The sequence below is a fragment of the Pan paniscus genome, chromosome 7 (genome assembly GCF_029289425.2).
Source record: "Pan paniscus chromosome 7, NHGRI_mPanPan1-v2.0_pri, whole genome shotgun sequence".
Lineage (NCBI taxonomy): Eukaryota > Metazoa > Chordata > Mammalia > Primates > Hominidae > Pan > Pan paniscus.
The window spans coordinates 54160420-54185023 of record NC_073256.2 but is presented as its reverse complement, the minus strand read 5'-3'; the positions used below and the strand labels follow the sequence as shown (position 1 = coordinate 54185023).

At 40.2% G+C, this 24604-nt stretch overlaps 1 protein-coding gene across 8 annotated transcripts in view; it reads right to left on the bottom strand.

The window, feature by feature from the left end:
• The window catches only part of UNC5D (unc-5 netrin receptor D), a 557242-nt gene that overhangs the window by 175726 nt on the left and 356912 nt on the right, over nt 1–24604 (bottom strand). The gene's annotated exons all lie outside the window — the stretch shown is intronic.

Here is a 24604-nt window from a genome sequence, read left to right as displayed (position 1 = left end):
AAAGCAGGCAAATGAAAGAAATAATGGTCTCAGCACTTAAAATGGTCCCAGCACTTTAAATGCAGGAGATAAGGTAAACCATAATTGCCTAAGTGAGACTTGACTGAATAAACCCAACTGCACACAGGCACACAGGGTAAAAGCAGATGCAAAGGGTAATCGGAACAGTGGGGGTAAGGGTCTGATGTGAGGAGAAACTCACTTCACATGATAAGTCGCAGAGGTGATCCAAGAGAACACAAAAGCCCCTTCGACTGCAGGACCAAAGAACCTTTGACGGGCTATCTACATTCTACGGATGAAAAGATCCTGGTCCTGCCTCATGGAGACAATGATGACAAAACTCCACTCTCCTTTGTTTGCCTTTAACACAGGCTTCAGTGAAATACTGTAACAACTCGGTACAGCCCGAGAAGCCGGAGTTTCCTACCTGCCTCCAATGGGATCAAAGTTACTGGTAAATGGAAGGATCTCAGCATGTTTCAGGGATAATGTGGATCAAGTACAAAGGAGGTAAAGGAAATCTTCAAAGACTTTGTCAAATCGTTCTGGAAGTCCATGTTGAATACAGAGGTGAAGGGATGGTGCAGGGACATCTAATGACATGAAGATCTTTGACCCCCTCTTTTGTTGCTACTTTTATTCTGAATGAGGGAAGGGCAAGGACACCCATTAGAGGACCTGTGCTGAGCGAATGAGCTGAGTTGAGGCAGTCATGCTTACAGGCTGCAGAGCAAGGCTAGGGCTGGGCCACACTGCTCTACACCAGGAATACAAAGCATCTACACTCTCTACACTGTCTCTCATAAGCTCCGTGCAACAGGTGCAGTAGAAAGAACAAGAGAGCTTGAAAAGACAGACCTGGACTTGCTAAAGATAAGGAGTCCAGGGACAGTGGTCACAGCACCTGGCAGAGCAATTCTAAAAGGAGGTGTCTGCTAAGAGTTACTGATTCTTAAGATTGTATACAAGTCTGAAATCATTTACAAACAGTTTGTAAAAAGTTAGTTCCAACAATGATGTAAAGACAAATCACACGTATTTGTAACTTCTGACCAGCTGCCCAGTTGCAACTGGATTACCAGGTCCTTAAAATAACAAACAATATGGACACTGAAACAGACAGACAGACACATAAAGCTTGAGAAGCAAGTCGCTCAATGGCTCCCTACCACCTACAAGTGAAAAGTCCAGTTTTTTTTCAGGATGGAAGACAAGACACTTTGTGATCCAACGCCTGACTATTTTCTAGAGTCTCTGCTTCAGTGATTCTCCCACTTGTGCCTTAGGTGCTCTCAAAATGAAACTAATTGAACTTCCTGGGCAACCATGCCATTTCATACCTGCATGCTTTTGACCATGCCGATCTTGCTTCTTGACTGTTCTATACAAACTCTCACCACAATGAGCTCATTCATACTTCAAAAGCCTATATGGGAATTATATTCTGCAATGTCTCGGTTGATCACCCTGGCCAACAGAAGTTATCAAATCCCTTCTATATTAATGCTGTTATGATTATTATTATAAGTAACACACTCTATTTTAGATGCTTATTTACATATTTATTTCATTTGTTGGATGCTTGAGCTTGTCAGGAATAGACCATGTCTCATTTATTACTGTATCCTCCGAGGCAAAGAAAGTATTTATTAAATAAATTGAAATCTGTAGTAAGACATTAAAGCTGTAGCAGATCAAGCAAGATGCTGTCCATGAATTGTCTTTGAACCATGCTCTGATTTCAAGTACAATAAAGTTGACCCAGCACCAATGGGGGTGTGGAGGGGCAGGGAGTAATGTGATACAATAGACAGGAAAGACACAACCCTGCCATAATATCTATTTCCTTACTCAGCAACTTCATGGCATGCAGTAATTAACAAAGTGTCAGGTAGTGGCAAGATTTAGGCTTTGAAACCAAAGAGAACTAGACTCTTACCATCTGACAAACTTTGGGGAAGTTACTTAACCTAAGCTTCAATGACCACATCTGTACAATGAAAAATAATAAAGTACCTAACTCAGCTGAAAGAATACAACAGAATCACATAGTTAAATACCTAGGAGAAAGCCTGGCATGTGGGTCCTCAATGTATGGTAACTAACAATGATCATCAGTAATGAGGATTCTGTCATTTTGGCAGTTCACACAATTCAGTGAAATGCCATATAAATAAAATCTAGTATTTGTCAGCTCCCATCTCTACTTTGAAGTCTTTTCTCTCTTTAGCTTTTATTATTCCTTTTTAAAAATCTATCATTACCATCACCAATCTATAGTACCAATTCACATTGCCTATTAGTCTAATGAGTTAATTAAAACTGAGAATGGAAGCTCTAAGAAGACAGACTTTCCCCGACCAATGTACAATGTGCATTATCATTTAATAATCCTTCTAAAAATATCCTGTTACTGTAACTACGGTATCTCCACTGGTACCTAGATAACAGCGTTGAAAAAAAAGATTAAACTGATCGCCTAAGCCCACAGATGACTGATGAACTAGAGTGACTGCTCTTGTCAAGTTCTGGTGGTATTATGCAGGTCTGTTTTTTGTTTCCCTGCAGCAGCATGCCAGAGCTGCCTCTAGAAGGTGATCTCCAAATGATGCTGTTGAGCCAGTATATGAATCGTCAGCCTGACACTTCCTGCACACAGAAATTAAGGTTTAAGCCATCACTTGTAACTCACAAGGGCCAGTGCTGGCAGCCCACAGAGGATGAGAAATATTGCACATGATTAATAAATGCATCTATAGAGAGAATCTGTTGAGAGGATTGACAGCCAGATCTGGAAGCCAATACTGAATCAACAATTAAAAGAACAGTTCCAAATCAGTTAAGCCAGAGCCAAGAGAGACTCAGTTATATTTAAATCAAAATTCACCACAGCAGGGGATTCTCAGCTGTTCAGTTCTGAATGTTGGATGTTTTTCTTGGAAGCTTAACTGATAGAACCAAGTGAATCTGAGTTACATGCAATGGGAATGGTGCAGCTGCTAAGCTGGGGCAGTGTGCCTGTAATCTGTGCCGTGGAAACCACTGCAATTTGCACAAATCAAAGCTCTGGGAGTTTCAATAAGTCACTCATTCACTCCATGTACTGACTGTGCTGAATCTAAGGTAGCTCTGAGGGAAGATCACAGCTCCTTAGGATTTTACAGGGTGGAGAGGCTTGAGAGCTGTGCAATGCAATGAAAGAGGCCATCTAGGATTCTTTTAGCAGTTACAGATTCTAGAACTGAAGCTCAACTGCAGTAAGATCAGCTGGGTGTCTTTCAAAAGTACCTGTAGGCAGGTGCTTATTCTGCAGGTCTCTACCTGTGAAGAAAAAATGGGCATGCTCTATTTTACTAGCAGTTAAGCAGAAAACTCTCCAGGGTGGGGGCAAGTGCACCTTCTAGTCACCAAAATTGGCTAAAAAGGAAAGAAGGTGGCATTTCTTCCTAAACAGATGATACACAGAGCAATTAGGATGTGGGGATCACAGCAAAGGATCACCAGCAGAAGCTGTGGCTGTGGTGATTGTGGCCGTTGTTTATCTGTTTTAATAAGCTCAGCCTAAGAAACAAAGGCAGTCTACATTTGCTAAGTGAATCGGGGTGGTGTGTGGTGCGCTTCATGGAAACATTAAAATCCATGCTGCCTCAGCAGGATTGGGATGAGTTCTTGATTCATGCCCATGGAACATTACTGCTGAATTACAGATCTGCAGCTCCTTATGTGGTGGCATCCCAGACTGCTTTTATTTCTGCATAATTCAAGATATAAAGACTGTTTATTGCCACTAAACTGTATAAGAAGGCATAGGACAGAGAAATAGCTCTAAGCCTTCATTATGTTAATTTAGAAATCATATATTTCCTTTTCTTATATGAGGTTTCTTTAAAAATGCTTACTACCAACTGACTGCTGGCCTTCGGATCTTTCCTCCAAATCGCCTTCCCTCTGATCCATTTGCTGCTTCTGTCAATCAGAGAAACCTTAAGCACAACGTGCAAATTTTATATTTTTGAAAAACCCTATGTTGGTACAGGATAACGGATGTAATCTCCTACAAGAGGAAGCAAATTGGAGAGGAGATGGAGGAGAATAAAGACAAGTTTTGTCAATAGTGTTTCTCCCATCCCATCAAAGCCTGCTCAAAGTTGTTACCAGCACTAAGCAACCTTGCCAAACCATCTCTAGAAGCTGAAAGTTGTGCAGAGTCCAATGCCATCAAATTGGGAGAGTTAACTGCAATCAGGCAGCAGTAGAGCTCAGACCAGGAATCACAGACATGCCCAGCAAAATGGAGGAAAAGCAGGAGGCTTGTATGTGCCTGTGCACACACACACATTCATAAATGCCATTCTCTTCCCTTCTGCTTAGCTTTGTATGCAATGAAATCAGATGGTGAACTAAAGACAGGCATGCTATCCGACTCTGCTGGTGCTCAGCACACAATATCTGACACATAAAGCAGCTTTATCAGGTAAAGTTTAACAGAACAGGCTCTGAAGTCAGGCTGTCTGATACAAATATTGGCACAGATCACTCAGTATCTACCTATGCCCTTGAGTAAGCCATTTGACCTCTCTGAGCCTCAGTTTGGTTATTTATAAAACTGGCATCTAGGTGCTTCAAAAAGTTGGGAAGATTCGGTGAACAGTGGCTGGCATTGAGTACACATGTACTAATGTTAGCTAGATAGCAGTTTCTCAATGAATGTACATATTAAATGAGTCTATCAAGAATAGCAATATTAGGGATATTGGTATATTTATCTATCAACAAATGGTAGCTTTAAGGATCGGATGAGTCCATGTATATGAGGATCTTTGTAAATTGTAAAATGATATTCCACTTTAAGAGTTTACTACTATGTGCAGCCCACAGTGGTTGTGCAAATATTCGTCCTCTGAGTCACGTATGCTCCCCAGATAGCTACCATAGTTTTAGATGCCTTTATGTTATCTACTGAGGGTGATGGGAGAGGATACTGAAAAGTATACTGTGCATTTCCTATCCTGAAGGGAATTAGAAAATATGACACACAGGCATGAAAAATTAAATATAAGAGAAAAAATTTAAAAAGCAATATGCTATAAAAGCCTTTAGGAGGGAAAAAAATGCTGTCCTTACTTGAGCAGTTCATGCCAGTTAAATTAGGATTTATAGAAAAGAGCCAAGATCGTGCCACTGCACTCCAGCCTGAGTGACAGAGCAAGACTCTGTCTCAAAAATTAAATAAAATAAAATAAAAGAGAGATCAGCGTCACCTGGGATGGGCAGGGAAGAACTCAGAGACTGACTGGGTTACAGCAGATCCTCCTAGGCTGTGTAAACCACAAACAGATGGATGAGGGCAAGGACATTCCAAGCAAGGAGAAATAATGAGGACACAGAGAAAGGTCTGGAAATAACATTGTCAGAGAGTCATTCTTAGAAAGAAAGAGGGCTGATTATGTAAAGCTGACAGGCACAAAGAAAAGAGGAGGCAAAGACAAGCACCTAGGAAAGCTTTGTAATGTTATCTCTGGCCCCACACTGGAGTGCAGTGGACTAGTCATGCCTCACTACAGCCTCAACCTCCTGGGCTCAAGCAGTCCTCCTGCCTCAGCCTCCTGAGTAGCTGGGACTACATGTGTGCGCCACCATGCCAGCTAATTTTATTTTTTTAGTTTTGTGGAGATCGGGGGGTGGGGGGGCGGGGGGGAGGGGGCGCTCACTATGTTGCTCAGGCTGGTCTTGAACTCCTGGCCTCAAGCGATTCTCTTGCTTTGGCCTTTCAAAGCACTGGGATTACAGGTGTGAGCCATCACACCCAGCTGAAAAGTGTAATTCTAACGTCCATGCTTCTGACCTTTCAGAAGTACAGAACAAGAGGGAAAAGGAAAATAAACACCAATTAGGAGCTTTAGATATCTTCTTTCCTTTTCTTTTTCAGTAAGGAACTAGAGCTTCCCAGCTAAAGATGTGTCAAAAGTCAGTCCATTAATAGGACTTATTTAAGGATCAGTATTAATGATGAGGGTATTTGGGCTGTAGACACGCACTTTTAAAATAACTTATATTAACCTCATTTTCTTATCTCTTTTACCATAGCAAATTTTTTTATGGAAATGTTTTCAGAGAAGTCATTTACTGGTCCTTAATTATTAGTGTTTAACTAGTAAAACTCACTTTTTTTTTTAGAGTATATTAGTTTTCTATTATAATATACATTCTAACCAAATATGGCTTTCTGCAAAGGTCCTCATTGTCAGTCTCCTCAAAGCAAAGTTTATCTGGACTATTAGACATTCTTTCCGCTTTGGCTGCACCAAATTAGATTAATTATTTATACCTGAGGCCCACTGCTTCAGAACATGGGCACCCCCACTTAACCTTTCTCTAGTGAATTATTAAGAGTCTTAGTTTTAAAATAAAATCCTCATTTCATAGTCTGTTTGATTGAGGTTAAACACAATAGTCTAGTGATTCCTGTATTAAACAGTCCAATGTCATAAGACTCTCTCCTGGGTTTTATGCCAATGAGCACATTTGAAACAAATGAACCTTTCATTAAGAACACCCTCACAGGGGAGAAGGGTAAAGAGCTTCTCGCTTGAAAACTGTCTGGCACCAGTCTGGGCAGAATTATTAAAACAGCAGGCAAGTCAAAGACAGGGTGCAGATTCTACTGTTAAAACATCAGAAATAATTAGAAATAAGAGATATAAAAGGAACTTTGGGGTCCTCCCTCTTTATTCTACAGACAAAGAAAGATTAACACCCCACACACAGTCTTTAGCTCACAGTGACTTGCTTTGTTCCAATGGATACTTTCAAATATTTGTCAAAGACATTCTGAAAGTAATAAGAGATGGCATAGGTACCAAAATGTGCAGGGTTTTTGTTTGTTTATTTGTTTTTGAGACAGTTTTGCTCTGTTGCCCAGACTGGAGTGCAGTGGCACCATCTTGGCTCACTGCAACCTCCGCCTCCCAGGTTCAAGGTATTCTCATGCCTCAGCCACTCAAGTAGCTGGAATTACAAGCAAGCACCACCATGCCTGGCTAATATTTGTATTTTTAGTACAGATGGGGTTTTGCCATGTTTCCCAGGCTGGTCTTGTACTCCTGGCCTCAAGTGACCCACCCACCCAAAGTGCTGGGATTACAGGCGTGAGTGACCATGCCTGGCCAGGTTTCTTCACTGCAAACAACAAACTCTGCTCTGGCTGATTTATGTGAAAAAGAAATTTATTAAAGAGTATTAGTAGTGCTCAGAACCTCCAAGTGGGCCAAAGAGCCAGGTGAGGCTGCTAATTGGCCAGAAATAATGTTGAAACACACCATGGGGAAAGGTACACTCAACAACGACTCCTGCAGTGCAAAAAACATGAGGCCAGGAGCGGTAGCTCAGGTCTCTAATCCCAGCACTTGGGGAGGCCAGGGTGGGCAGATCACTTGAGCCCTAATGTTTGAGACCGGCCTGAGCAACATGACAAAACCTCACCTCTACAAAAAGTATAAAAATTAGCTGGGCATGATGGCGCGTAGTGGTCCTAACTACTCAGGAGGCTGAAGCAGGAAAACTGCTTAAGCCTGGGAGGCAGAGGTTGCAGTGAACTGTGATCGTGCCACTGCACTCCAGCTTGGGAGACAGAGTGAGATTCTGTCTTAAGCAAAATACTGAGCTCACAACCATGAGACGTGGGCAAGGTGCTGGTTCTTCTACCTGCCCTGAAGAGTGGGGTACCTCTGCCACCATCCTCTGCAGAGGGTTTCCACAAACCCACAGCATTCACTCCCCATCCCATCTTGTACGAGACCACCTGACTGCAGGGACCTAACTGCAAAGATGATTAGAAAAGGCATTTGTTGGGCTTCTATCTTAGGTAAGTGAAACTTAAAAAGAAATTCCCCAAACATTGGAAAACATGACAGATATCCATGTGTCCCAAGATTAATAGGCTTTCTCAAAACCTTTTTTTACAAAACCTTTGTAGGATTCCTATGAGACAAAGAAGCAAAAAAAAAAAAAAAAAAAAAAAAGGCAAAACATTTAGCAGTTTCTAATACTAAATAAATGGTAAAGATTATTTTGATTTCTATTGTTCCTTCTTCTTTCATTTTTAAAGCTTTAAGAACCTTTGATTCTCCCAAAAAGATGTAAAACCCCATTATGTTTGGGGAACCAGATTAAAACAGAAAATTCTTATAATGTCTAACATGTTTTTAGCCATTTGAAGAAGTAGTGAGCTGCTAAGACCTTCATTTCCTCTTCTCAAAAGCCTTCATTTCCAGATAGGCATCTGGAAGTCAAACAAGGAAAATGATCTCCTTTCTCCAATTGCCCACCCACCCTGTCACCCCCAAATTTGGTTCCTAACACTTGTATGACTTCAGCATACTTTATCATATAAAAAATACATTCTTTCATTCTGCTCCTAGTGATCAGCCAATGACAAAGCTGATTTGGGGCTGAGCAAGAAGCAGAGAACGTTCTCCTTATCTGTACTGCATTGACAAAAGCCCTTGACCTTCCCGAGTTTTCTAATTCCAGCATTATCTTGACTCCTTGGTGAGATTAAAACAAGAATAGTGCCTGGCATGCAATGCCTCAAGACTAGAATCTGTCTGTTGCTTAGCTTTAAGGCCTGAATTCTCAAAGACATTGAATTATTTTGAGTAGGCTGTTTACCTTGATGTGAGCAGAATTAGCCTTAGACACTAAGCCTTTATGGCAACTTTTATTGTCCAAGGCAAATATAACCTGTTAAGATTTACAGGCTTTATTAACAGCAATAACCATTTTACAGCCAACATCAGTAAATCAGGGTTTATTGAGAACTCAACAATTTTAATCTGTGGAAAACCATTAAAATGTCGGATTTTCATTGGACATAATTTCTAACTTTTATGAAAGATAGATTTTCCATTTAATTAGGGAGTATAAAAAAGTGGAGTGTGGGATAATGAATTGTTTTGAAAAGAGCAAATTGGTTTTAGCTAAACAACAAGGGTCAAACATTAAAGTTGCTATCTTTAGTTAGAACTGCCACCAAAGTTAAGGCTAAAAATAACTGCAGTGACAAATATGTTCTAATACCTCCAGCTATTAGGATGGGCTCATGAAGTTTAGAAACATTTGTGTTATCATTCATTCACATTTCAGGTATTTTGTAAAACAATGTGTGTGACCCATTTTGTAAAAAATTCATGCGACCTACTATAAGTTATCTAAGCCAGTGTCTAAGTAAGTGTAATGAGAACCTTCCAGTTCAGGTAACATTTTCATAAAGTGTTTTAATAACAATAATATTATTCGTAAGATACTTCAATGGTGGTAAGGTGAACAAACATTGGTGGTCACCAGCCTTCATTAATAATTATTTAATTCCTCTATGTGACAGATTACAAGAGATGGGGCCACGAAGCTTTCTGATAAGTGGCTTTGTCTTTGCTGACTTTGAAGGACAAGAAGAGAGGGCAATGTTTGGGAGAGGTAGAGCTCACGGGAGTAGGCTGGTCTTAGCAGCTCACTACTTCTTCAAAGGGCTAAAAACATGTTAGACATTACAAGAATTTTCTGTTTTAGTCTGGTTCCCCAAACATAATGAGGCTTTACATCTTTTTGGGAGAATCAAAGGTTCTTAAAGCTTTAAAAATGAAGGAAGAAGGAAGAACAGAAATCAAAATAATCTTTACCATTTATTTAGTATTAGAAACTGCTAAATGTTTTGCATTTTTTTTTTTTTTTTTTTGCTTTTTTGTCTCATAGCAAACCTACAAAGAAAACATTTTTCTCATTTCCAGAGGAGAAAACTGAGGGTCAGAGTGGCTAATTAATTGCATTACAAAGTTAGTAGCCAGGGTCTGTTGGCTTCAAAGTTCATACTTTTCCCATTGTGCAACCGTGACAATCTTTGGTTCTATTTCTATCATTTCCATACCCCACTGATGTATACTAGGTGAAATGACACTGTCATACAGACACAAGTATGCATTTGTCAGAGTAAATTTGGGGCCTGTTTTGACAATGTGATCTGTCAGGGCTCTGGCCAAATGTAGAGAAAATCATAATGAGGGTAGAGATTGCACTCGGTTCCCTCACTTCTCTTTTTGTATGTCCCTTTTTCTTCTACACGGCCTCTTCTATGTAACTCTAGGCATCCGATCTCCTAGGATAGCATCAAACCTGTGCTCCTTGCCCTTCGAAGGACAGAGTGATGTCCTGTCCCAGGCTCCTTGTCCCCCTCGGCCTCCAAAACTTCCACAGTCTCAGTGCTCTGTTCTTAGTTTTATTAACAGATTACATATTTCAAATAAAGAGGAACAGAATATATAGCAAATTTGAGATTAGGATATTCACTAGAAGATAATTTAATCCAAACACCTTTAATTCTAAGGGTGGGATGATGGCAGCACAGTGGGCAGATAGACTATCATTGGCCTGGTGGCTCCCAACCTTCAAGAAGTCTTGGTCCAATGAAAAACAAAACCAAAAACGATTAGAGAAAGGACAGATCGAGCTTTAAAGTTGGCTCTTGGTGCTTCCTAGTGACCTGAGAGCTTAGACAAGTTGCTGTAGGATAGACATGAAAGCTCATATAGCTTTTCAGCATCTCATAGCACTTTGTTGTTTTTGTTTGTTTGTTTTCAAATTAATTGAGATAACAGAAGATAAGCCACCTACCATAGTACCTGGTAGGTACACGAGAACATTTCAAAAATGGTAGCTCTTTCTATTTTTATTATTCATAACACTTTTCTGGTCAGATAAATGAGTTAGTTGCCAAGAAAGTTCTGTCTTGCAGAGAGAAGTCTATTGTATATGTCTTGTGATAACAGAATTTGGACATGCCCCCCAAGGTGACTTTCAATGTGTCAAGTAGGAAGCCACCTATTCCACTGAGAGATAAAGCCAGCTGATACACTGGGGGCCCCACCAGCTACAACCCTTTCCAGTGGTGACCCCATAAGCCCCACAGGAGGTGGGCAGAAAGGGAACCAAGTGGTGGCATGGAGAGGCTGGAACATGGCCTACACAAGGAAGATGACTTTGACTGTTAGCATTTCACAGTAATGATTACATGACTGACCAGTTTCTAAACACAGTTCCCAATTACTGCCATACTGGAGAGTCATTACCTATAGTATACTCATATCACTATGAAATTAATAGGCAGAATGATACATGCTCGGTGACCTGACCACATAACAGGCATTGGTAGACATCTCCACCCTAAAGGACACCACGACTGTGGAAGGGTATGAACATTTTCACGTTCCTTCTCCAACTTTAGAATTTCTTAGCTCTCTTCTCTCATTCTGCCTTGTTTTCAGCAAAAACATAGATGCTGATAGCAATGACTTACTGTGTAAGCTACTGCTGAAAGTAAAAGAGCTATAGATATTGGTGCACAGATAATGGTAGCATCCAAATCATGGAGAAAAGGAATTCCAAAATAATGCAAGTGTTTGAGACTAGGATACTGTCCCACATTAAGATGATGTTATACATACCTAACCCCACTAAAGAGTTGGGCAAAGGATATGAATATACATGTTTCAAAAGAAGACATAGAAATGGCCAAGAAACATGAAAAAAAGTTTAACATCACTAATCATCAACAAATGTAAATTAAAGCCACTATGAAATACCACAGTGTTATACCAGTCATAATGGCTATTATTAAAAAGTTTTAAAAAAACTGGATGTTGACAAGATGCGGAGAAAAGGCAACTTTTATACACTGTTGGTGGGAATGTATATTAGTACAACCTCTATGAAAAATAGTTTGGATATTTCTTGAAGAACTAAAAACAGAATTACCATTAGATCCTGCAATCTCACTACTGAGTATCTACCCGCCAAAAAAGAAATTAAATAGATACACGTACTCACATACTTATTGCACTACTATGTACAATAGCAAACATATGAAACAAATCTAAGTGTCCATCAATGAATTTAGATAAAGAAAATGTATACATACACAATGAAATACCAGTCAGCTATAAAAATTGAAATCATGTCTTTTGAAACAACATGAATGGAACCAGAGACATTATGTTAATGGAATGACTCAGACAAAGACAAATACCATGTGTTCTCACATGTAAGCTGGAGCTAAACACGCACATAGAGTTTGAAATGACAGATAGTGGAGATGATGCAGGGTGAGGGGGACGTAGAATGTAGAATAATAGTGGAAACCAGGAAGAGGAGGGGATGGATGATGAGAAATTACTTGTCATTTGGGTGATGGATACACTGAAAGCCCTGTCTTCAGGGCTTACATGCAACCTATGCATGCAACAAAATTATACTTGCACCCCATACATTTATACAGATCAGATATTTAAAAATAAATGTTTGCTAAGGCATCAATAGCCTATTTAACCCTTAATGTAGCTGAAATACTTTCCACATTCATCTATAATACAACATTTATAAAACAAGGCTTTTGCCCCTTCTCAGCTGAGAATTTCTGTTTTAAACTATCCTGAAGCCCCAGCTGCTCCTTGGAATTAGTTTCTGTTTAATTTCAGCTAGTCTGTGTCTGAAATTTATTCCAAAAAGCATATACATTTTTAAAATAAAAAAGTGATATGATGCCAGAGGTAGAATCGGAAGTATACTGGGCTAAATAGCAGTCCCCCGACATTCATGTTGATTTGGAACCTGGGAACCTGACCTTATTTGGTAATTAGGTCTTTGCAGATGTTTTATGATGCAGAATATAAAGTATGAGGCCATGCAGGATTACAGTCAGCCATAATCTAATGGCTGGTGTCCTTATAAAAAGAAATTCAGAGACACAGAGAGGAGAACACCATGTGAAGCTGCAATTGGTGGAGGAAGAGACTGAGTGATGTATCTATGTATTAATCCATTTTCATACTGCTAGGGTTAGGGTTAGGGTTAGGGGTTAGGGTTAGGGTTAATTTATAAAGGAAAGAAGTTTATTTGACTCACAGTTCCTCATGGTTGGGGAGGGAAGAAGGGGAAGCAAGGTACCTCTTCACAAGACAGTAGGAAGGAGAAGTGCCCATCAAAGAGGAAAAAAAGCCCTTTACAAAAATGTGCCCATCAAAGAGGAAAAAAGCCCCTTATAAAACCATTAAATATCGTGAGAACTCACTCACTATCATGAGACCAGCATGGGGGAAACTGTCCACATGATTCAATGATCTCCACCTGGTCTCTGCCTTGACACATGGGGATTATGGGGGATTACAATTCAAGATGAAATTTGGATGACGACACAAAGCACAATCGTATCAGTATACAAGCCAAGGGACACCAAAGATTGCCAATAACTAGCAGCATCTAGGAGAGAAGCATGGAACAGTTTCTCTTTCAGAGCCCCAGAAGGAATTAATGCTGTTGGATTTCAGACTTCTACCCCAGAACTGTTGGAAAATAAACTTCTGCTGTTTCAAGCCTCCTCAGTGGTGGTAATTTATTACAGCAGCCTGGGAAACTAATATAGGAAGTGAGTAACTACAATTTGGAAATGTGTCAGAAAAGGTAGATACCAGAAAAGAAAACGTGCTTTCTGATACATCTATATTTTGTTCCCTCATTCCACAGCTCTCCCAAATATTTTTTTCACTGACACTGGACTGCGCTGCCACTGAAAGTTTTTCATATCTTGCTCTCCTCCTTGTGGTTACAGCTGAAAAGCACCCTCAGAAGCAAATGAAGAAAGGGGCTGAGCCAGTCTACAGAGCTCATTTGCCTTCAAGTGTAGGGCGCTGGGGCAAGAAACAGGGAGGGATGTGTAAAGAGCTGCTTCCAAGCATTCACCAGAGTTCAGCCTCTAAATAACTGAACAGATGGGCATGCTGCTCACCTCCTAGAAGCCAGCCTGTCCTCTCATAGGAATCCTCTACCAATCTCAGTCCTGAACAGCCACAGAGTTCTTATAATTCATAAGTCCCCTGCATTCTCTCAAAAGATGCTTCAGTGTGGGTGGCTGGGTATGCACACTCAATGTGTGCATTTATGAAACAAAATGTATTTTTGCTTTTGGCTGCTATCTTACCAGACTGCACATCCTTTATTCTTCTCTCTTTTGTTCTTTCTTTTTTAAATTTGTGTCTTCAACAAGCAGTGGGGGCGGTAAGTGGGAGCTAAACACTGAGAACACATGGACGCAAAGAAAGGAATGATAGACATTGGGGTCTACTCGAGGGGAGAGGGTGGGAGGAGGAAGAGGATCAAGAAGCTACCTGTGGGGTACTGTGTTTATCACCTGAGTGATGAAATAATCTGTACACCAAACTCTCATGACATGCAATTTACCCATATAATAAACCTGCACATGTACTCCTGAACTTGAAATGAAATTTAAAGAAAGCCATAGACAACAGCACAGAGTGAACCTTAATGCAAACTCCAGACTCTCCTTAATAAGAATGTATCAATATTGGTTCGGTCATTGTATGGGATGTACCACATTCATGTAAGTTGTAATTACAAAAAAAGAAACTGGGTCAGGTGCGGTGGCTCATGTCTGTAATCCTGGCACTTTGGGAGGATGAGCTGGGTGGATCACGAGGTCAGGAGTTAGAGACGAGCCTGGCCAACGTGGTGAAACGCCATCTCTACTAAAAATACAAAAATTAGCAAGGCATGGTGGTAGGTGCCTGTAATCCCAGCTACAGAGGAGGCTGAGCCAGGAGAATCATTTGAACCCAGGAGGCAGAGGTTGCAGTGAGCCGAGATCACACCGTTGCACTCCAGCCTGGGCGGCAGAGTGAGACTCTGTCTCAAAAAAAAAAATAAAAAATAAATAAAAAAAAGGAAACTGAGGGGGAAGGTACAGGAGAACTTTCTGTAGTACTTCAACTTTTATATAAATTCAAAATAGTTTCACCTAATGTCTATTAATTTAAAAGCGTGGCAACACTCTCTCAGGAAAAGCTTCATTTTAGTTAATGTTTAACAATCAGCCAAATGTCTAAATATTGTATTGAGGTATTCTTTACTATTAAAAGTGAATCAAACTTGAAGTGAAAATATATTTTTATTTCTTTAGTTGTAGAACTAGTGATTGAGTTAATAAATTTATATTTGCATACATGGGTAGAGCCCACCACAGCTCAAGGAGGCCTGCCTGCCTCTGTAGGCTCCATCTCTGGGGGCAGGGCACAGACAAACAAAAGACAGCAATAACCTCTGCAGACTTAAATGTCCCTGTCTGACAGCTTTGAAGAGAGTAGTGGTTCTCCCAGCACACAGCTTGAGATCTGAGAACAGGTAGACTGCCTCCTCAAGTGGGTCCCTGACCCCCGAGTAGCCTAACTGAGAGGCACCCCCCAGTAGGGGTGGACTGACACCTCATACGGCCAGGTACTCCTCTGAGACAAAACTTCCAGAGGAATGATCAGGCAGCAGCATTTGCGGTTCACCAACATCCGCTGTTCTGCAGCCACCGCTGCTGATACCCAGGCAAACAGAGTCTGGAGTGGACCTCCAGTAAACCCCAACAGACCTGCAGCTGAGAGTCCTGACTGTTAGAAGGAAAACTAACAAACAGAAAGGACATCCACACCAAAAACCCATCTGTACATCACCATCATCAAAGACCAAAGGTAGATAAAACCACAAAGATGGGGAAAAAACAGAACAGAAAAACTGGAAACTCTAAAAAGCAGAGCTTCTCTCCTCCTCCAAAGGAACGCAGCTCCTCACCAGCAACGGAACAAAGCTGGACGGAGAATGACTTTAACAAGTTGAGAGAGGAAGGCCTCAGAAGATCAAACTACTCTGAGCTAAAGGAGGAAGTTTGAACCAATGGTACAGAAGTTAAAAACTTTGAAAAAAAAATTAGACAAATGGAAAACTAGCATAACCAATGCAGAGAAGTCCTTAAAGGACCTGATGGAGCTGAAAACCATGGCATGAGAACTATGTGACGAATGCACAAACCTCAGTAACCGATGCGATCAACTGGAAGAAAAGGTATCAGTGATGGAAGACAAAATGAATGAAATGATCATGAAGAGAAGTTTAGAGAAAAAAGAATAAAAAGAAATGAACAAAGCCTCCAAGAAATATGGGACTATGTGAAAAGACCAAATCTACGTCTAATTGGTGTACCTGAAAGTGACAGGGAAAATGGAACCAAGCTGGAAAACACTCTGCAGGATGTTATCCAGGAGAACATCCCCAATCTAGCAAAGCAGGCCAACATTCAAATTCAGGAAATACAGAGAACGCCACAAAGATACTCCTCGAGAAGAGCAACTCCAAGACACACAATTGTCAGATTCACCAAAGTTGAAATGAAGGAAAAAATGTTAAGGGCAGCCAGAGAGAAAGGTCGGGTTACCCACAAAGGGAAACCCATCAGACTAACAGCTGATCTCTCCGCAGAAACTCTACAAGCCAGAAGAGGGTGGGGGCCAATATTCCACATTCTTAAAGAAAAGAATTTTCAACCCAGAATTTCATATCCAGCCAAACTAAGCTTCATAAGTGAAGGAGAAATAAAATCCTTTACAGACAAGCAAATGCTGAGAGATTTTGTCACCACCAGACCTGCCCTAAAAGAGCTCCTGAAGGAAGCACTAAACATGGAAAGGAAAAACCGGTACCAGCCACTGCAAAAACATGCCAAATTGTAAAGACCATCAAGGCTACGAAGAAACTGCATCAACTGACATGCAAAATAACCAGCTAACATCATAATGACAGGATCAAATTGACACATAACAATACTAACCTTAAATGTAAATGGGTTAAATGCTCCAATTAAAAGGCACAGACTGGCAATTTGGATAAAGAGTCAAGAACCATCAGTGTGCTGTATTCAGGAAACCCATCTCACATGCAGAGACACACATAGGCTCAAAATAAAGGGATGGAGGAAGATCTACCAAGCAAATGGAAAACAAAAAAAGGCAGGGGTGGCAATCCTAGTCTCTGATAAAACAGACTTTAAACCAACAAAGATCAAAAGAGACAAAGAAGGCCATTACATAATGGTAAAGGGATCAATTCAACAAGAAGAACTAACTATCCTAAATATATATGTACCCAATACAGGAGCACCCAGATTCATAAAGCAAGTCCTTAGTGACCTAGAAACAGACTTAGACTCCCACACAATAATAATGAGAGATTTTAACACCCCACTGTCAACATTAGACAGATCAACGAGACAGAAAGTTAACAAGGATATCCAGGAATTGAACTCAGCTCCGCACCAAGTGGACCTAATAGACATCTACAGAACTCTCCACCCCAAATCAACAGAATATACATTCTTTTCAGCACCACACCACACCTATTCCAAAATTGACCACATAGTTGGAAGTAAAGCACTCCTCAGCAAATGTAAAAGAACAGAAATTATAGCAAACTGTCTCTCAGATAACAGTGCAATCAAACTAGAACTCAGGATTAAGAAACTCACTCAAAACTGCTCAACTACATGGAAACTGAACAACATGCTCCTGAATGACTACTGGGTACATAATGAAATGAAGACAGAAATAAAGATGTTCTTTGAAACTGAGAACAAAGACATAACATATCAGAATCTTGGGGACACATTCAAAGCAGTGTGTAGAGGGAAATTTATAGCACTAAATGCCCACAAGAGAAAGCAGGAAAGATCTAAAATTGACACGCTAACATCACAATTAAAAGAACTAGAGAAGCCAGAGCAAACACATTCAAAAGCTAACAGAAGGCAAGAAATAACTAAGATCAAAGCAGAACTGAAGGAAATAGAGACACAAAAAACCCTTCAAAAAAATCAATGAATCCAGCAGCTGGTTTTCTGAAAAAACCAAACACCACATATTCTCACTGATAGATGGGAATTGAACAATGAGCACAAATGGACACAGGAAGGGGAACGTCCCACTCTGGGGACTGTTGTGGGGTGGGGGGAGGGGGGAGGGATAGCACTGGGAGATATACCTAATGCTAGATGATGAGTTAGTGGGTGCAGCGCACCAGCATGTCACATGTATACATATGTAACTAACCTGCACATTGTGCACATGTACCCTAAAACTTAAAGTACAATTAAAAAAAAATTGATAGACTGCTAGCAAAACTAATAAAGAAGAAAAAAAAGAATCAAATAGATGCAATAAAAAATGACAAAGGGGATATCACCACCAATCCCACAGAAATACAAACTGCCATCAGAGAATACTATAAACACCTCTATGCAAATAAACTAGAAAATCTAGAAGAAATGGATAAATTCCTCGACACATACGCTCTCCCAAGGCTAAACCAGGAAGAAGTTGAATCTCTGAATAGACCAATAACAGGCTCTGAAATTGAGGCAATAATTAATAGCTTACCAACCAAAAAAAGTCCAGGACCAGATGGATTTACGGCAGAATTCTACCAGAGGTACAAGGAGGAGCTGGTCCCATTCCTTCTGAAACTATTCCAATCAATAGAAAAAAGAGGGAATCCTCACTAACTCATTTTATGAGGCCAGCATCATCCTGATACCAAAGCCTGGCAGAGACACAACAAAAAAAGAGAATTTTAGACCAATATCCTTGATGAACATTGATGCAAAAATCCTCAATAAAATATGGGCAAACCAAACTCAGCAACACATCAAAAAGCTCATCCACCATGATCAAGTGGGCTTAATCCCTGGGATGCCAGACTGGTTCAACACACGAAAATCAATAAACGTAATCCAGCATATAAACAGAACCAAAGACAGAAATCACATGATGATCTCAATAGATGCAGAAAAGGCCTTTGACAAAATTCAATAACCCTTCATGCTAAAAACTCTCAATAAATTAGGTATTGATGGGACGTATCTCAAAATAATAAGAACTATCTATGAGGAACCCACAGCCAATATCACACTGAATGGACAAAAACTGGAAGCATTCCCTTTGAAATCTGGCACAAGACAGGGATGCCTTCTCACCACTCCTATTCAACATAGTGTTGGAAGTTCTGGCCAGGGCAATCAGGCAGGAGAAGGAAATAAAGGGCATTCAATTAGGAAAAGAGGAAGTCAAATTGTCCCTGTTTGCAGATGACATGACTGTATATTTAGAAAATCCCATCGTCTCAGCCCAAAATCTCCTTAAGCTGATAAGCAACTCCAGCAAAGTCTCAGGATACAAAATCAATGCGCAAAAATCACAAGCATTCTTATACACCAATAACAGACAAACAGAGAGCCAAATCATGAGTGAACTCCCATTCACAACTGCTTCAAAGAGAATAAAATACCTAGGAATCCAACTTACAAGGGATGTGAAGGACCTCTTCATGGAGAACTACAAACCACTGCTCAATGAAATAAAAGAGGATACAAACAAATGGAAGAACATTCCATGCTCATGGGTAGAAGAATCAATATCGTGAAAATGGACATACTGCCCAAGGTAATTTATAGATTCACTGCCTTTCTTCACAGAATTGGAATGACTTTCTTCACAGAATTGGAAAAAACTACTTTAAAGTTCATATGGAACCAAAAAAGAGCCCACATTGCCAAGTCAATCCTAAGCCAAAAGAACAAAGTTGGAGGCATCATGCTACCTGACTTTAAACTATACTACAAGGCTACAGTAACCAAAACAGCATGGTACTGGTACCAAAACAGAGATATAGACCAATGGAACAGAACAGAGCCCTCAGAAATAATGCCGCATATCTACAACTATCTGATCTTTGACAAACCTGACAAAAACAAGCAATAGGGATAGGATTCCCTATTTAATAAATGGTGCTGGGAAAACTGGCTAGCCATATGTAGAAAGCTGAAACTGGATCCCTTCCTTACACCTTATACAAAAATTAATTCAAGATGGATTAAAGACTTAAATGTTAGACCTAAAACCATAAAAACCCTAGAAGAAAACCTAGGCAATGACATTCAGGACATAGGCATGGGCAAGGTCTTCATGTCTAAAACACCAAAAGCAATGGCAACACAAACCAAAATTGACAAATGGGATCTAATTAAACTAAAGAGCTTCTGCACAGCAAAAGAAACCACCATCAGAGTGAACAGGCAACCTACAGAATGGGAGACAATTTTTGCAACCTACTCATCTGACAAAGGGCTAATATCCAGAATCTACAATGAACTCAAACAAATTTACAAGAAAAAAACAAACAACCCCATCAAAAAGTGGGTGAAGGATATGAACAGACACTTCTCAAAAGAAGACATTTATGCAGCCAAAAGACACATGAAAAAATGCTCATCATCACTGGCCATCAGAGAAATGCAAATCAAAACCACAATTAGAATCTCACGCCAGTTAGAATGGCAATCATTAAAAAGTCAGGAAACAACAGGTGCTGGAGAGGATGTGGAGAAATAGGAACAGTTTTACACTGTTGGTGAGACTGTAAACTAATTCAACCACCGTGGAAGTCAGTGTGGCGATTCCTCAGGGATCTAGAACTAGAAATACCATGTGAACCAGCCATCCCATTACTGGGTATATACCCAAAGGATTATAAATCATTCTGCTATAAAGACACATGTGTACGTATGTTTATTGCAGCACTATTCACAATAGCAAAGACTTGGAACCAACCCAAATGTCCAACAATGATAGACTGGATTAAGAAAATGTGGCTCATATACACCATGGAATACTATGCAGCCATAAAAAATGATGAGTTCATGTCCTTTGTAGGGACATGGATGAAGCTGGAAACCATCATTCTCAGCAAACTATCCCAAGGACAAAAAACCAAACACCTCATGTTCTCACTCATAGGTGGGAATTGAACAATGAGAACACATGGACACAGGAAGGGGAACATCACACACCAGGGACTGTTGTGGGGTTGGGGGAGGGGGGAGGGATAGCATTAGGAGATATACCTAATGCTAAATGACGAGTTAATGGGTGCAGCACACCAACATGGCGCATGTATACATATGTAACTAACCTGTACGTTGTGCACATGTACCCTAAAACTTAAAGTATAATAATAATAATAATAAAAAAAGAAAATATATTTTTATTTCTTTAGTTGTAGGACTAGTGATTGAGTTAATAAATTTATATTTGCATATATGGAAAAAAAGCAGGTAGGAATGTTTTCCTCACCTGTTAGTACCCAATCATGAGAGAAAGACAAAACAAAACAAAGCCAAAATGTTGTCTAATGTATTTTACATTTTGTGTAGGGCTAACCCTGGGATATCCTTAAATATTCATCAATATAATTAGCAGACTAATTTCCCTTCATATTCAATAAGTATTTATTGAACACCTGGATGTGAGAAGCATGTTTTTTAAATTTATTTTTTAAGCTAACAAATTGTATATATTTTTCATGTATAACATGTTTTGAAATATGTGTGTACCGTCAAATGGCTAAATAAGGCTAAATAATGTATGTATTACATCACAAACTTATTGTTCTTTTTGGGATGCAAACACTTAAAATCTACTCTTAGCATTTTTAAAGAATACAATACATTGTTATTAACTATAGTCACCATATTGTACCACAGACCAATAAACATATTCCTCTCTAACCAAAATATTGTACCCTTTGACCAATGTCTCCTCAACCTCTCCCCATCTCCGCAACATGTGGTGACCGCCATTCTACTCTAGTTCTGTGACTTCAGCTTTTTTTTTTTTTTTTTTTTTTTTGAGACAGAGTCTTGCTCACTCACCTAGGCTGGAGTGCAATGGCATGATCCTGGCTCACTGCAACCTCCACCTCCCGGGTTCAAACAATTCTCCTGCCTCAGCCTCCCAAGTAGCTGGGACTACAGATGCGTGCCACCACACCGGGCTAATTTTTGTGTTTTTAGTAGAAATGGGATTTCATCATGTTAGGCAGGCTGGTCTCAAACTCCTGACCTCAGGCGATCCACCCGCCTTGGCCTCCCAAAGTGCTGGGATTACAGGCATGAGCCATTGCACCTGGCCAACTTCAGCTTTTTTAGGTTCTGCATAGAGGTGAGATCCTGTGGTATTTTTCTTACTGTACCTGGCTTATTGCACTTGACATACTGCCTGCTTGGTTCACCCATGTTGTCACAAATGACATTTCCTTCTTAAAGGCTGAGTAGTATTCCATTGTGTGTGCACAACACATTTTTAAAATTCATTTGTCCATTGATGGACAGTTAGGTTGATGCCCTATCTTACCCATGGAGCTATTGTGAACAGTGCTGCAATGAACATGGGGGTGCAGGTATCTCTTCTACATATTGATTTCATTTGCTTTGTATATATACCTAGTAGTAGAATGGCTGGATCAAGTGGTAGCTCTACTTTTAACATTCTGAGGAATGTCCATACTGTTTTCCATAATGGCTATACCAATTTCCATTCCCACCAACAGTGTGCAGTGGTTTCCTTTTCTCCACATCCTTGCCAACACTTGTGAAAAATCTTTCACCTTTCTGAAAATAGCCTTGAGCAGCACTGCTTCATGTTCTGAGGATACAGCAATGAAGAAGAGTAAGCACAAATTTCCCTCACTGAATTTAAGTTTCAGTGGGGTAGAGAGAAATAAGCAAAGTAAATACAGTATGCTTGTGATAACAGGTAAAAAGAAAGTATATACCTAGTAGGATAAATTGCTGGGATAAAGCAGGGAAAAGGTGGAGTGGGGGAAGCAAATATTTGCAACATTTGCAGAGTGTACAGAGCAGGCCTTACTGAGCAAGTGATATCTGAGTAAGCCCTTAAGAAAGATGGGACAAAGCAGTGTGACAACTGGGGAAGAGCCCTCCAGCAGAGAGGCCAGCACATGCAAAGGCCCTGAGGTAGAAGCACGGCTGGTGCATCTGAGAGAGATTGAAGGGGCCAGGGTGACTGTAGCGCAGTCAAGTGCACAGTCAAATAAAATATATAAGGTCACACCAGGCCAGATTATGTTGAATCTTGTAAAGCACTATAAGAACATAGACTTTTACCTGGACTGCTTTGGAGTAGCTTTGCAGGATTTTGAACAGAGCCCTTAAATGGCTGCAAGACCTTTGGTTGGTCACTATTACAAGCATCAGTTTTCCTGCTTCTAAAATGCAAAGGTTATGCCAGTAAATATCTAAGTTATCTTCCATCTGAAAAAAAAGTAGATTAATAGAGATCTAGAGTATGCTAAGTTCCTATAGGCTGATGGCTAATCAAAACATTAGCACCCCTCTCTGCTGCTGCCAAAGTCAATGGTAGTGACCCAGCACAGAACCAGAAGGAAACATGGGTGTACCAGGGGACACTCACACAGCTGGCACTACAGAGACTAGACATTTTTATGCATAAAACATTTGTAAACTGGGATTTTTGAAAGATGGGCGCTGAATGTAGAGAACTGCTGATACCTCTGTTAGGCTCCTAGGAACACATGCGATGTCCTAAATGAGAGGGATACAGTCCCTTGCCTGACACTTAACGCCCTGTTCAGGAAAGGAGGGCATGCTGTTTGTAGGAAACAATAGGGCAGCAAAAGGAGATCAATATCTTTTTTGTTTGACATTCAATAAAAAATTTTTAAATAAGCATTTTCCTTTCTAATAATTTTACATCATGCATGGAGTGTTCACTTTAATTTTCAAGTCCGTTTACTTCATTTCTGTGAGCCATTTGAGCTTTGAATAGTGTCCACCCAGCATGCTTTCTAAATATGCAAGTATGTGTGTTTTTTCATTCCCCTTTATTTTATCTCCTTTTTTGTCCTGCCAATTACAAAATCCCAATTTTACTAAAATATGAAGCAAAGGCTCCTGGTTTTTTCTTTTTCTTTGTATATCTGCTTCTCCATGAATAAACAATAGCTCTAAACACTGTTTCCCAGCTTCCCATAGAAGAGTCAAACCTGGACCATGTGCTGCTGAACTCAGGCCTGTGAAAGGAAAATAAACCTTGGGGCCCCCAAATCACTAATCTAAAGGGAAAAGTCAAGCTGGGAACCGCTTAGGGCCAACCTGCCTCCCATTCAATTCAAAGTCACCCCTCTGCTCACTGAGATAAATGCATATCTGACTGCATCCTTTGGAGAGGCTAATCAGAAACTCAAAAGAATATAACCATTTGTCCCTTATCTACCTGTGACCTGGAAGCCCCCTCCCTGCTTCCAGGGGAGTTATCCCACCTTTGCTTCCAATTGTCCAGCTTTTCCCGGACCTGAACAAATGTTTGTCTTACATATGTTGATTGATGTCTCATGTCTCCCTAAAATGTATAAAACCAAACTGCTCTGACCACATTGGGCACATGTCGTCAGGACCTCCCGAGGCTGTGTCATGGGCATGCATCCTCAACCTTGGCAAAATAAACTTTCTAAATTAACTGAGACCTCTCTCAAATTTTCGGGCTTCACGGGCCTAAATTTATAAACTTTTCGTTATATTAAGCATGCCTTATACTTCTTAGTATTTTTCCTCCAATAATAGCTATATTACTAGTCTATCAGAGGTCATCTTTTCATTGTGAATAAAAGATTTAGAAAGACTTTCCTATGACCAGAGTGCATTACCAGGGACAATTATATTCGAATAGTAAGGTAGAAGTTCTAGAAAACATTCAAGAAGCAAAAAACATTGTGACTCTGGATTCTAGACACCTCGCTGTGAAGGAAGGATAACAGATCAGAGGCCTGTGGCTTCATCATTTTTTATATCCCTAAT